The sequence below is a fragment of the Acinonyx jubatus genome, chromosome B3 (genome assembly GCF_027475565.1).
Source record: "Acinonyx jubatus isolate Ajub_Pintada_27869175 chromosome B3, VMU_Ajub_asm_v1.0, whole genome shotgun sequence".
NCBI lineage: Eukaryota > Metazoa > Chordata > Mammalia > Carnivora > Felidae > Acinonyx > Acinonyx jubatus.
In genome coordinates this window covers 109426339-109442223 of record NC_069386.1, presented here as the reverse complement: position 1 = coordinate 109442223, position 15885 = coordinate 109426339, and the positions used below count along the sequence as shown (strand labels likewise).

At 34.8% G+C, this 15885-nt stretch overlaps 1 protein-coding gene across 15 annotated transcripts in view; it reads right to left on the bottom strand.

Annotated features, from left to right (window-relative positions):
- FUT8 (fucosyltransferase 8) overlaps positions 1 to 15885 on the bottom strand; it is a 306694-nt gene that overhangs the window by 216417 nt on the left and 74392 nt on the right. For 5 of the 15 annotated variants that reach the window (XM_053224571.1, XM_053224572.1, XM_027065938.2 and 2 more), the window contains exon 3: positions 3308 to 3361. The exons of the other annotated variants lie outside the window; for them this stretch is intronic. The gene's annotated coding sequence lies outside the window, so the exon portion shown is untranslated. The remainder of the gene's footprint in view (positions 1 to 3307; positions 3362 to 15885) is intronic. 15 annotated transcript variants of the gene reach the window in all.

Here is a 15885-nt window from a genome sequence, read left to right as displayed (position 1 = left end):
TTAATAGGAAAACTTTTAGTGCAAGGCCATGCTGGTCGTTGGTGACAAAGCCAGAATTGCATGAACTGTATCACACCACACTACAACGTGAGCCTTTTTCAGAGAGAACCAGTAGAGGAAGGAAGAAGACAAAAGAAAAGACAGTGACAACAGTAAGTTTTGGTAATGAGATAAATGGATAGCCAGTTCTTAAATAAAATTAAATTATTTTTCACATTTCATTTTTCCTCTCTTATTAAAGTTTCAAAGTTTTATTTTCCTTCCTAAAAGTTTCTATTAAGTTTCTTACTTCATATAATTAATCATATCTTCATCATTAAAATTATACTCAATCTCATGGGGTGCCTGGGTGGCGCAGTCGGTTAAGCGTCCGACTTCAGCCAGGTCACGATCTCGCGGTCCGCGAGTTCAAGCCCCGCGTCAGGCTCTGGGCTGATGGCTCAGAGCCTGGAGCCTGTTTCCGATTCTGTGTCTCCCTCTCTCTCCGCCCCTCCCCCGTTCATGCTCTGTCTCTCTCTGTCCCAAAAATAAATAAACGTTGAAAAAAAAAAAATATACTCAATCTCAAATAAGCCAATCTATGTTTTAAAAGTTATATAATTTGGGGGCCCTTGGGTGGCTCAGTCAGTTAAGCGTCCAACTCTTGGTTTTGGCTCAGGTCACAATCTCACAGGTTCCTGAGTCTAAGTTCCAGTTGGGCTCCTCACTGACAGCAGGGAGCCTGCTTGGGATTCTCTCTCTGCCCCTTCCCCACCTGTGTGTACATGTGCGCGCACACACACACACCTCTCTCTCTCTCTCTAAATAAACTTAAAAAAAAAGTTATGTAATTTTGTAAATATAGTTTCTTTACTCTGTCTTAATGAACGTATTTAACTATTCATTTGAATTCACCAGTATTCTCTGAAGTGGCTTTGGTTCAATTTTCTCTCTCTAAAAATACCCTACTATATAAGTCCACACATCCTGCTGATATTACCACTTAAACTCATGTGAGGAAAGAACTGGCAGTTTCTCTCTAAAAGCACCTACAATGAGCAATCAATCAACATTAGTTGACATCCAAGATTACAACAGCAAAGTTAACTTGCTACCTTTCGTCACTCCTGAGTTCATATTTAGAATGTCCTATAAATCTGTTTAACCAATGACTTAATGTAATTCAACTTCTTTGAATCTGTTTCCTTGTGTGTAATAAGAAAATTGGTCTAGATCTTTGGAACTTCTTTAAGATCTAAAGAGTTCCCAAGGGAATTTACCCCCAAAGCCAAGAGCACACTGTACACACTATAGGTTAACCAATTTCACAATAAATTATATTAAAATAAATAAATAAATAAAATACTGGACAGAATAAGTAAATAAATAAAAATAATTTTAATAAAGTTAATTAATTAATTAATTAAAGACTTCCTAAGTCTGGAGATTTAAATCCAACTTTATTCACCCTCTAAAAGTTGATTTCTTAAATCAATGCACATACTTGCACCTTTTCTACCCACTGTACTTAAAGGTAAGAACCATACATTTTTTAACATGGTGGTATATACATATAGATATGTTTCATTTGCTTTCCTACCTGAAAGTGTTGAACTGTTAGCTTTGGCAAAAGACTCTTTGAATTTCCTTACGTGTGATTCAACAGCAAATGACTACAATTTTAAACCAATTCTGAAAATATAACCCTGAAAAATTATGGTTAGAATAGAAGTTATGTTATGTAGCTCATGATCGACATTTCATAACTAACATCTGCAAAAGAGATGGCAATTAGTTGAGACAGTGAGACTGGCCCCAAACCTTGCTCTTAGCCACGGTTTTCATAACCCTTTTATCCAATCCTTGACTAATTGAAAACTAGACCTTAGAATGACATCTATATCCCTAAATCATAAAGCCACAGGAAGAGAGAATCAGAGGACGACCAACAAGGATGTATATTTAACTTCTTGTTTATAACAGAACTTGCTCCAAAAATTAACAGATTTACCAAATTGTTTTTAGACAAGGTTAAAGTCAATTTCCTAATAGAGTAAAATTTGAAGAAATATTTTTGAAAAAAATTTTGAAGTAAAATTTGAAGAAAAACAGATATAAGGTTTTGCAGATATTTCCAGTCAACTTGTAATAATATCAACATTACGTCAAATTTAGAATATAAAAACTATTATCCCCCTAAATAGTTTTAGCAGATGCCAGAGTCTTGATAAAAATCATTAAAGTGTGTTTGGAATACATGTATATCTATAAAATTAAATACAGAAACAAGCTGATAAAAATCATTTAACTGTGCATAGAGCAATAGAACTAAAAAGGTTCCAGAAACCTTAATGAAGAGTCACATATAATCATCACATCTGCATGCAGTTAAACATATGGCACTCCAGTTTCGGGAATCCTGAGCTCACCAAAACTTTTACAACTAAATTTGGGTTACTTGGGGTAAGGGAAAGAGATGCGAAAGGAGAGTGAGGAGCCTTTCAAAACCCCTATTTTGACTAAATCTGCAGCTGTAATTACAGCTGTTCTGAAGCTTTCTTGTAACTGCCTAATTACATTTTTTTTTAATAATAACAACCAAAAGTAGGCTTAACAAACTGAAGAATGATAGGAGGACTCCATAGTTAAAAGCTATTTTTAATATAAAATTAATTAATTTCCTATTGTTTTTGCTCTGCAACTAATAGATTAAAAATTGTTACATAAGCGCAAGAAGCTTTCTCAACTTCCTTGGGTTGTGGAATTCTCAATTTTTTTTTAACATTGAAAAGTACATTAGAAAGTACACTGCACTTCTTTCCTTCAGTAATTTTGCAGAAACTCTCATTTTATGTTTCTTCTCTTTCACCATGCCATTTATTTTACGTAACTATGAGATGAGTATGACACAAGTTAGATTTATGTACGATTTCAATAAACACAAAGAAGCCTTTTGCTATCATTCCAAACATACCATAGTCTCCCCTCCACTCTTTTCCGTAGGGTATACATTTCAAGACCTCCAGTGGACTAAAACTGCAGATAGCACCAAACCCTATATATACTATGTTTGTTCCTATACATGTAGATCAATGATGATGTTTAATTTATAAATAAGACACAGTAAGAAATTAACAACAATAGTTGAAAATAAAACAGATTGTAACAATATGCCATAATAAAAATAACGTGAATATGGCCTCTCTTTCTGAAAATATATTTTACCATCCCTTTTCTTGTAATGATGTAAGATGATATAATGCTACATGAGGAGATAAAATGAGGTAACAACACAGGCACTGTGACAAAGCATTAGGCTACTACTGACCTTCTGACGTTAGAAGGAGAGTCATCTGCTTATAGACTGGTTGACTCTGGGTAACTGAAAACATGAAAAGGAAAACTGTGGATAAGGGGGAACTACTGGAACTACTGTATTTTCTAATGGTATATTTACTAAAAAAGTTACATCATGCAGAAAATGAAGTTATATACCTCTTAAGACTCACTTATGTGTTATATTTTAGATATCACTGGCATCCCAGTTAATTCACTATATTGTTATTCGTTCAAAGGGATAACATTTGAAAATCACAAATCTGATTCTAGTCAAAGATGGCAACAAAATCTCAAACTCACATCCTCTCACAGACATATTAAATCTACAGCTAAACATGAAACAAGTCCTGCTGAAAGAAATCCAAAGGACAAATAAGAAAAAACATACATTGAATGGGTAGGAGAAGCTGAGAAACACTCTCTCCATAAACCCCACTCCCAGCAGACTGACATACAACTGAGAGGGAATTCACAACTACCAGCTTCTCCCTGAGGAGTAAAGGGTTTGAACCCACATCTAGTGCCCCAACTTTTAAGACTTCTAACTCAGGGATGAGCCCCCAAAACACGAGCTCTGAAAGCCATTGGGGCTTGTGTCTCCAAGACCCAGAAAACTACAGCAAATAAAGACAGTTCTTGGTGGGCTTCAGGGACTCACTGTGGCTATGCGTCTAAGACTCAGAGGCAACAGACAAAAATGCCCATCTCTACCAGCCTTTCCTGAAACAGGCCTATTTGGCTACCTTAAAAGGTGCAGCCTTTGGGTAAGGCTTCTCATGTAACACACATCTAGGGATCAGCTGTAATTCTCTCTAGAGACCAAGAAAGCCAAGGGCACCATCTTTGTGTTCTCTCTCTGCCCAGCTCCCAGTCACTGGTATCTTCCTGAAAGGAATTTGCGTACACATTTGGTGCCTGGGCTTTGCAACTTCTGCCCAAAAGACACACCCTGTGATAGCCCAACTCAGGTGGCCAGTGAGTCTTGCATTAGCAGACTCAACAATCCTCAACAGGATTGTAGCAAACAAATAAATAGTTCTTAAGTAGCTATCTCCCCAGGGCTCAACACAAAGGAAGGAGACAGAAACACCCATCTCCCCAGTCATTCCCAGAAAGAAGCCTATTTACATAATTTAAAAGCTGCTGCCAGAGGATGAGGCTTCTAATTTAGCATACATCTACAGACGGATGTCAGTCCTGCATGAAAACTGGGAAGCCAGCAGACACCAAATGTGCATTCCCCTAGTAGATCACTATAAATCACAAACAGCTTCCTGGAAGGAGCTTGTACACACATCTGGCACTCTGAGTACCGTGGCTTCTACCCAGGGGATACACTACTTGATTGCTTGGTTCTGGGAGCAAGCAAGGATGGCATTCACAGGTCCCATAAGACAAAAGCAAACAAATAGTTCTTAAGTTTCTTAATTGGCTAACCCCCAGGGCTCAGAACAAAGGGAAGAGAGGGAAACACCCAGATCCCAGTCTTGCCCTGAAAGACACATCTACTTGCATACTTAAAAGCTACTACCTGATACCTGAGGAGCAGCTGGGTGGCTAAGTTGGTTAAGCATCCGACTTTGGCTCAGGTCGTGATTTCACAGTTTGTAACTTCAAGCCCAGCATCAGGCTCTGTGCTGACAGCTTGCTCAGAGCCTGGAGGATGCTCCAAATTCTGTCTCCCTTTCTCTCTGCCCCTCCCCCACTCACACTCTGTCTCTGTCTCTCTCAAAAATAAACATTTAAAAAAAATTTTTTTAAGCTGCTACCTGAGGGTCCAGCTTTCATTCAGCCAGCATATAGGTGGTGACTGATCCTCCACTTGGGGACACTGAAAGATCTTGAAATACTCTCAACTACTGGGAGTCATGAAGAAGGCAGCTTGGACAACCACAAAGGTCTGAGAAACAACCAAGAGCTAGGGCCAGGCTGAATAAGATTCAGCATCTACATGAGACCATTCCATCAAGACTGGGACATGTGACTGTTTTATCTAATGCACAGAAGCCAACACAGAGAATTAAGAAAAATGAAGAAACAGAGAAATATATTACAAACAAAAAAATGAAACCTCTGAAACAGATCTTAATAAAAGGGAAAGAAGTGATTTACCTGATAAAGAGCACAAAATAATGATTACAAAGATGCTCACTAAATGAAAATTTCAACAGAGATAAAAAATATAGGGAAGTACCAGACAGAAATCACAGAGCTGACGAATTAAATAAGTGAGCTGAAAAATTCAACAGAAGGGATTTTACAACATATTAGATCAAATGGAAGAAAGAATCAGCAAATTTGAAGACAGGGCAGTGAAAGTCATCCAAACAGGGACATAAAGAGAAAAAAGAATGAAAAAGAGTGAGTGAAGCTTAAGGAAATTGTGGGACACCATCCAGTACATCAATATATTTATTATGGGGTCCCAGAAAGCAAAGAAAAAGAGAAAGGGGCTGAAAGCCTATTCAAATAAATAATGGCTGAAAACTTTCCTAACACAGGAAAAGAAACAGAACTCCAGATATAGGAAGCCCACAGAATCTCAAACAAGGTAAATCCAAACCAAGATACACTATAATTAAATTGTCAAAAGTTGAAGACAAGGACAGAATCTTAAAGGCAGCAAAAGAAAAATTTATGTTATGTAAAAGGGAGTCTCCATAAGATTACCAGCAGATTTTTCAGCAAAATCTGAAAAACTTTTGCAGGTAATAAGTTCAATAAAGGTGCTAAAGAAAAAACTACCAACCTAAAATATTCTACCCAGCAAAGTTGTCCTATAGAGTTGAAGGAGAGATAAAAAGTTTTCTAGGAAAGTAAAAGTTTAAGGAGTTCATCAATACTAGACCAGCTTTGTAATAAATGTTAAGATGACTTCTTCAAGCTGCAAACAAAAGGATGAAACAAATTAGTAACAAGAAAACAAAGAATAAATCTCCCTGGTAAAGGTAAATACTGTTCATAGTTAAAATCAGATTAACATAATTTGTAAGGAAGGTAGGTAAATCACTTGTAAATCTAGTATGAAGCCTAAAAGACAAAAATAATATAATTTGTTAATGGATACACAACGTAAAAAGATGTCAATTATAATATCAAAAACAAAATGCACTGAGGTATAGTAAAGAGAGCTTTAGTATGCATTTGACATAGTTGATATCAAATTAAAACAGACTATCACAAATATAAAATGTTTTACATAAGCCTCATGGTAACCAGAAAGCAAAAACCTGTAACATATATACAAAAGGTAAACAAAAAGAAATCTAAGCACACCACTATAGACAAGTATCAAATCACAAAGAGATTTAAAAAAGGAACAAAGGAATTACAAAACAGCAAGAAACTATTAACAAAATGACAGTTAAGTCCATATCCATCTATAATTACTTTAAATGTAAGGGACTAAGTTCTCTTATATGTCTTAAGGATATATACAGATTGAAAGGAAAGGGATGGAAAAAGATATTCCAGGCAAAAGAAAACTAAAAGAAAGCAAGAATATTTACACTTACATCACACAAAATAGCGTTCCCAGCAAAAGAGTGCATTTGAGACAAAGAAGGTAATTATATAAGACTAAAGGGGTCAATCCAACAAGTGGTTGTAGGATTTTAAAATATTTATCTATCCAACATGGAAGCACCGAAATATATAAAGCAAATAATAACAGACCTGAAGGGAGAAATAGACAACAACACAATAATAGTAGAAACCTTAATACCTCAGTTTCAAAAATGGATAGATCATCTAGAAAGAATATCAATATGAAAACACTGGACTTAAGACTTAAACTACATATTAGATCATATGGACACAAAAGAAATTTATAAGACATTGTAACAGTAATAGAATACTTAAGTACACGTGAACATTCTCCAGGATACAACATGTTAGGCCACAAAACAAGTCTTAATAAATTTTTAAAAATGAAATCTTATTAAGCATCTTTTCTATAGTATCAAACTAGTAATCAATTACAAGAAGAAACTTGGAACACTGACAAATATGTGAAGATTAAACAACATGCTATTGAACTACAAATGGATCAAAGAAAAAATAAAAACATTATCTTTAGACAAATTAATATGGAAATACACAATACAAAAGCTTAAGGGATGCAGCAAAAGCATTTCTAAGAGGGATGTTCAAAATAATAAATACCAACATTAAGAAATAATAAAAAACTCAAATAAACAACCTAACTTTACACATCAGGGAACTAGAAACATAAAACGAAACTAAGCCCAAAGTTAGTCAAAGGAAGAAGAAAAAAAAAAAAAAGGAAGAAAGGAATGAAGTAGAAATAAATGAAATAAAAATTAAAAAAAAAAATCAATGAAACTAAAAGCTGGTTTTTTGAAAAGATAGACATTTAGCTAGACCAACCAAGAAAACTGAGAAAGAACTCAAATAAAATCATAAATGAATGAAGAGACATTACAGCTTGTATCACACATATACAAAAGATCATAAGAGACTACTACAAACAATTATACACCAACAAATTGGACAACCTAAAAAATGGACAAATTCTTAGAAATATACCAACCTGCCAAGGCTGAATCAAGAAAAAATAGAAAATCTGAACAGAACATTTACTAACAAGATTTAATAAGTAATCAAAAACCTCCCTACAAAAAATTCAGGACCAGATGGCTTTACTGGTAAATTCTACCAAACATTTAAAGAAGAATTAATACCAAACTTTCTCAAAAATCTTCCCAAAAATTGAAGAGAATGGAAGAAATTCATTTTACAAGGCCAGCATTACCCTGATATCAAAACCAAACAAGGACACTACAAAAAAGAAAACTACAGGCCAATACCCCTGATGAACATGAATGCAAAAATCCCCAACAAAATATTAGCCAACAGAATTCAACAACACATTCAAAAGATCATTCACTATGATCAAGTTGGTTGTATTCCTGTGATGCAACAATAGTTCAATACAGGCAAATCAATAAATGTAATATAGCACCCACAAAATGAAGGATAAAATTCATATTATCATCTCAATAGATGAAAAATATATTTTAAAAAATTCAACATTCTTTCATAATAAAAACTCACAACAAACTGAATATAGTGGAAACATACCTCAAGAAAATAAAGGCCACATATGACAAGCCCACAGTTAACACCATACTCAATGGTGAAAAGCTGCAAGTTTTTCCTCTAAGATCAGGAACAAGACAAAGATGTCCACTCTCATTGCTTTCATTCAACACAGTACTGGAAGTCCTAGCCAGAGCCATTAGGCAAGAAAAAGAAGTAAGACATCCAAATTGGAAAGGAGTTCATAGAACTCACCATTTGCAGTAATATGATATTATATATAAAAAAATACTAACACTCCACACACACACACAGAAAAAAAACCTGTTAGAACCAATCAACAAATTCAGTAAAGATGCAATATACAATATGCAAAATACAATATACAAATATCACTAAGAACAAGTTAGAAACAGAAATTAAGAAAATCCCATTCACAACTGCATCAAAAAAAAAAAAAGAAAATACTTAGCAATAAATTAGCAAAGGAGGTGAAAGACTTGTACATGAAAACTATAAGACACTAATGAAAGAAACTGAAGAAGACACAAATAAATGCAAAGTACAAAAAAAACCTGTGCTTACAGACTGGAAGAATTAATATCGCTAAAATGGCCAAATAGTCTAAAGCAATCTACAAATTCAATGCAATCCCTATCAAAATTCCAATGGCATTTTTCTCAGAACTAACAAATCATAAATTTTGTATTGAACCACAAAAGACCCCAAAGAGCCACAGCAATCTTAAGAACAAATCTAGAGGCCTCATACTTCCCAATTTCAAATTATATTACAAAGCTATAGTAATCAACACAGTATAATACTGACATAAAAAAAAAAGATGGGGCACCTGGGTGGTCCAGTCTGTTAAGCATCTAACTCTTGATTTCAGCTCAGGTAATGATCTCATGGTTTGCAAGACAGACCCCAGTGTCAGCGTCTCTGCTCATAGCACAGAGCCTGCTTGGGATTCTCTCCCTCCCTCCCTCCCTCTCTCTCTCTCTCTCTCTCTCTCTCTGCCCCTCCCACACTATCTCTCTCTCAAAATAAATAAACTTAAAAAAAACACACACAAACCAATGGGACAAAATAGAGAGCTCTGAAATAAACTCATGCATATATGGTCAATTAATATTTGACAAGTCAAGAATATACAATGGGAAAAGGATAGTCTCTTCAATAAATGGTGCTGGGAAAACCTGGACAGTCACAGCCAAAAGAATGAAACTGAGCCCCTATCTTACACTGCAGACAAAAAACAACTCCAAATGGATTAAAGACCTGAAATGATAAAACTCTTAGAAGGTAACATAGGGGGCAAGTTCCTTGACATCAGTCTTGACAATGATGTTTTCAACTTCAAAACACCAAAAGTAAAAGTGACAAAAGCAAAAACAAACAAATGGGACTTTATCAAAAAGTTTCTGCAAAGCAAGGGAAATCACCAATTAAATAAAGAGGAAACCTATGGAATGGAAGAAAATATTTTCAAACCATATACCTGATAATGGGTTAATAACCAAAATATACAAAGAACTCATACTACTGAATAACAAAACAAAACAAAACAAAAATACCTGATTAAAAAACTGACATTTTTTTCCATAGAAGACCTACAAATGGCTATTAGGTATGTGAAAAGGTGCTCAGCATCACTAGTCATCACCAAATACAAATCAAAAGTACAATGAGATATCACCTCACACATGTTACAATGGCTCTCATCAAAAAGAAAAGTACTTTAACAAGTGTTGGTGTCACTGTAAACTGATGCAGCATACCATGGAGAATGTATGGAGTTTTCCTCAAAAATTAAAAATAGAATTACCCAAATGATCCAGACATCCCTCTTCTGGGTATACATCCAAAGGAAATGAAAACAGGATTTCAAAGAGATACCTGCATTCCCATGTTCACTGCAATATCATTCTCAATAGCCAACATATGGAAACAACCCAAGTGTCCATCAACAGATGAATGAATAAAGATGTGGTATGTGAGTGTATGTGAGTGTGTGTGTGTGTGCGTGCGTGTGTGTGTGTGTATAATGCATTATTCATTCATGAGGAAAAAAAGAAATCCTCCCATTTCCAACATAATGAATAAGTCTTGAGAGTATTATATTAAGTAAAATAAGTCACAGAGAGAGAAAATACTACATGGTATCACTTATATGTGAAATTAAAAAAAAAATCAAACTCATAGTAACAGAGGGTAGAAAAGTGGTTGCCGGGGACTGGGTGATGAGGGAAACAGGGAGAGGGTGGTAAAGGAGTATAGACTTCCAGCTATGAGATGAATAAAGTCTGAGGATCTAATGTAAAGCATGATTGCTATGGTTGATAATACTGCATTATATAAGTACTAAGAGAGACTATATGAAGTCACCATTATGCATATATTAAATATTTTACAATATATGTCAATTATACTTCAATAAAGCAGAATAAAACTGAAAAAGATCACAAATCTATGGAACTTTTTAAATAATTGATTTGTTAATTTTTAACATGCTCTAAATGACAGATTTTACATTGCATGTTTTTATTTCTATCTGTGGGAAGCAGGAATTTCTACAAAAACATCAAGAGTAAATGAAGGTATTTTCTTGAGAAGAAATAAAGGATAAAGAAGCTTTTCAGAGTTCCCAAGATTTAAAGATATGGAGATTATAAAAGATACTTTCCAGAAAATTAAAGAAAGCTATGACAGTGGCATTTGTATCATATCACCAAATGTTATGAGTGGAAGAGAATGAGATTTAAAGTAGAAAAGATTCTCACCAGTGATGTACTATTTAGTTGTAGATAAATCTTATCTAACTTCCTCTGAATACCAAAAAAAGAAAGCCACATTATGGAACTTTTTGTGATATTTTGCAGAACAAATAAAACCATAAATAACATTATCATAATTTACGGAAAGTGCTTAACTATACATGAAAATACTAAAATATTGATTATATCTTAAACATTTACCCTGAGAGCTTCACAGTAAATCAAATATATTTTCCACAGTTATGGTAAGTACATCCATGTAGAAATAGCAGATATGCCATTCTTCATATATGTATTTTTTTCATTCAAGCCAGTTTAAAAAGTACAAGGTCTATGGTGAGCTTGATTAGGAAAAAATAAGAAACTTGCCTCACTTTCTATATTCTAAAAATTAGAATGAAAAGCCCCAATAATCCTAAATATAGTGGTCAAATATTCATATTTTCTCAATGTCTGAATAGGCCAAAGTCTTCCTTGGATGCTAACTAAGGCAATCTTGCATTTAAATTAAAAGCTAAGCATTACAAAAGGGACACAGGAAGCCACAAAGCAAGAGCAAACTATCAGATAATAAAAGGATTTATGTATTCAAAAAGGACAAGGATAATTTAATTTCAAAGCACAGATTATATATACAGGAGAATGGATCCACCTATAGTCAAAAAGTACCTCATAAAGGAAAAGAAATCACATGAAGCACCACACTCAAGAATGAACAATGTTAAGTATCAGCGGCTAGAAACCAGTAATGCATTAAATAGATACAAGAGAAGAGATGATCCATTTAGTCACAAGCTGAGCTCCCTGAAAGCCAAGGTAGGCTTTGGAAGGTTGGCTGTAAATACCAACGTTCACAAACCAGCTATCAAAAATAATTTCATTTGACTTCTGCTAGAATCATCACAGAAATACAAGGCAAACTTTTTAAAAAAATGAATTGCAATTTAAGTTGAAGATGTGTCATCAACTAAAATAGCTGCTGCAAAACCCTATTCAAATCTCCCAGCATTTCAAATCTCCCTTCCAGCCTTCAAACTACTTTGAAGTTTTTCATTATCATACGTTACCATTTCCTCTACTGCAGAGGAGCTACATAACGGAATCCAAAACACAATGCAAAGAGGGCAGGAAGAAAAGACTGAAAGAACTTTCCAGCTCTACGAAATACTTAATTCCTTGTATTTTATAGTTTCATAAAGATATTACCTCTAAGATCAAGAGCTAGAAGCTGTCTAAAATCATGACCAGGATAATGGAAGGGCCCTTATACTAGGGTGGCAGGGGTAGAGGGGGAGAAGACAGCAAGAGCCAATGATAGAAAAATGTACTGTGCAGACACTAAAAACCTGAGAATTTGCCATTGGTCCACTCATGTCCTTGACCCCCACAGCTGATTCTCCCTAAAATTCTTGATAAAATCCAAACTGTCCAATGGCTGCTACTCTACAAGATCAATTCTCTGAGAACCATCCTTGACCAACTATTCCCCCAAACTATGCCTAACCCCTCCTGCTAATGCCCTATAAAAAATTCTGCCATCCTTCCTCAAGTTAGAACTTTCTTTCAGAGCATTTTCTAATACAGTCTTATGCTGACAGTGCTCTGTTTCGTTTTCTTTGAAACTATGAAAATACAGAAGGTCAAAGCAGCAGGAATTGGCTTCATTTTTTATTTTCTTGATGGGTTTCAAGGTAACTGTGGGCACTATTTCTGTGACTAAATATAATCACCAGGGAAATAGGCAACAGAATAGAAAAGCTTCCACTGGTCATTAAAAAAATATAATAAAGACAAACCTTTATTAAGCACTTAACTACACTACTATGCACTTTTATGTAACTGATTCTATTTATTCTTCATTACAACCCTTGGGATATTCTTATGTTCATTCTACAGATGAGAAATCAGAAACTTAGTTTAAGAAACTTACCCAGTTAGCAAGTGGTAAGTACAGGAATTAAATCCAATTATCCCAGGGCAATTCTTTCCACTTCACCAAAACCACCAGCTACATTGCTTTAACTCCAAGTACTTGCTATAAGAAACAACTGCATTCTTCTGAGTCCCTTGTGTTCTGTTAGGTCTACTTACTGCTTTTTTCAATCTTTACCTAAGCAAGCCTCTATGCTTTAAACTTTTCTTCATGTAATTCATTTATTGTTTTTACTTCTTCCTAAGCACTCACTAATGATCCTCAAGTATCCTATAGCTAACTGTCTCCCATTAGTAATGCTGAACATAACTTCAGAATTAAAACAATTGTACTCAATCACAATTCTTCAGTAGATATTTTCTGGACACTTCTCAGATTTTTCTCTATTTTTTTCATATCACAGTTCAATAATTAGACTCCACTGTTATTAGCGTAGTGTATGTTTTAACCAACTAGAAATAACATTGCACATAAAGTATTTTTTAAACCCAGGTATTCTACATGCAAATTAATTGACTTTTTTATGGGAATAGGGTCATTTTGGGGGGAAAAAATAACAAAACTGTGCACAATAACAGATACTTGCATTATCTAGGGCTAAAACATAAAAAAATAGTAACTTTCATCTCAACAGACACACATAAAAAAGTATTTTAACAAAATCCAATATCCATTTCTGATTTGAAGTCTCTGCAAACTAGAAATAGAAACAAATTTAATAAATCCAATAAAGGGTATCTATGAAAAATCTATAATTAACATCATACTTGTGTAAGAATAGATGCTTTCCCCCTAAAATAAGAAGACTAGAATATCCATTCTCACCATTTCTATTTACCATTATACCAGAGCATCTAGCCAATGAAGTCAGGCAAAGAAAAAGAAATAAAAGGCACCCAGAGTGGAATTAAAGAAGTAAAACTCTCTTCATTCACAGAAGACATGACTATCTATGTAGAAAATCCAATGGAATCTGCCAAAAAAAAAAAAAAAAAAAAAGAACAAAACAAAACAAAAACTAGAACCAGAAAATGAATTTAACAAGGCTGCAGGATATAAGCACCAACTGCATTTTCATATGTTTGCAATGAACAACTCAAAAGTGGGATTTTTAACAAAAACAATACCATTTATAAGAACATAAAAAATATAATACACTTAGGGGTAAATCTGACAAAATCTGGGAAAAATCTGTATAATAAAACCGTAAAACACTACTGAAGGGAACTGAAAATCTGAATAAACAGTGATACATTATCCATGGGTCAAAAGACTCACTACTGTTAAGAGGTAAATTCTCCCCAAATTTATCTATAGATTCCAATGCAATTCCCACAGATTTATGCATAGATTCAGTGAATATCCCAGTAGGCTTTTTTTTTCCAGACATTTAGTAACTGCTTCTAAAATTCAGATGGAAATGTAAAAAACCTAGAACAGTTGCATCACTCTGGATCCAATCAGAAAAGAGAAGTCACAAGGAAATTTGAAAAGGGAAAGTTAAGTATAAAGAATATTAACTATAACAGGGCTCGGTGTAATAACAATTAACTAGTGAGAAGCAAAGAGAATATAAGAGCAGCTAACACCTCCTAGGGCTGAGACAAGAGTGCCGTTCTACAGGGCAGAGATCAGACCCTGTCGGAGAAAGCACAGCCTTGTCTCACTGAATGACAGATAAGTCATTCTGGTGCCATGCCAGCAGAACTTGCTGGAAATTTGCTTTGTGAAACTTGGCAGAAATCCATTCATAAGGGGGCTAGGAAAAACCATTTATCTGGCAGCGTCCCGTGAAGGCATTCTGCTACAAACCCACACGAGAGGTACAAAGAGAAGCTAGCCTTGGGTCATTGGCTGCTGGGTTACTGTGGCCCTCTGAGCACTAAAGAAGCTTAGTGCTGGTAAAGTCACACATACGGCAAGAACTGTACACTAAGGAAGCCATGTGGGCTGATTCTAGAGAAGTTGAGTATGCTGCTGGAGCTTGCCAAGCAAGCACACAGAAACCAAGAAGCAAAACTTTTTCCTCCTGCAATGTCTCTGCAGCACTCTCTATTGACAAAGCCCAACACTATGCCAGCTGGCAAAAGAAAAATACTAAAAAAGCCAGATCCATTTTCACAGAACAGGCAAAAAGGGAAAATCTGGAGCTAAGATGCAATAAATCAATAACCAGCACAATAGCCAAAATAACACTGAAAAAGAAGAAAAAAGTTAGGTGAGTAGCACAACTTGGTTTCATGACTTCTTATAAAGCCACAGGAATCAAAATAGTAGTAGCACTGAGACAGGCAAGAGATCAGTAATGAATTGGGTAATCAGAAATAAACCCAGACATATATGATCAGCTGATTTTAGGCAAAAGTGTAAAGGATGGCCTGTCAACAAATGGTCCTAGAACAAGTGGATATCACAATGCAAAAAAAAAAAAAAAAAGAACCCTTATTCAATTTTCACTTCACATAAAAAACACTAACTCAAAATGCATCATACCACTAATCATAAAACCTAAAACCATAAAACTTCCAGAAGATATCTTAGGAGAAAGTTTTTATAACCTTGCATTAGGCAAATATATCTTAGATACAAAAACAAGAACATGATCCAGATAAGAATAAATGGATAGCCTGAACTTTCATCAAAATTAGAAGTTTTTATTCCTCAAAAGAGACTGTTAAAAGAATGAAAAGATAAGCCACCATCCAGGAGAAGACCTCTGCAATACATAGAATCAAAATATATAGGAAGCATTCAAAACTCAATAATCAGAAAACAACCCAATTAAAATAATGGGTA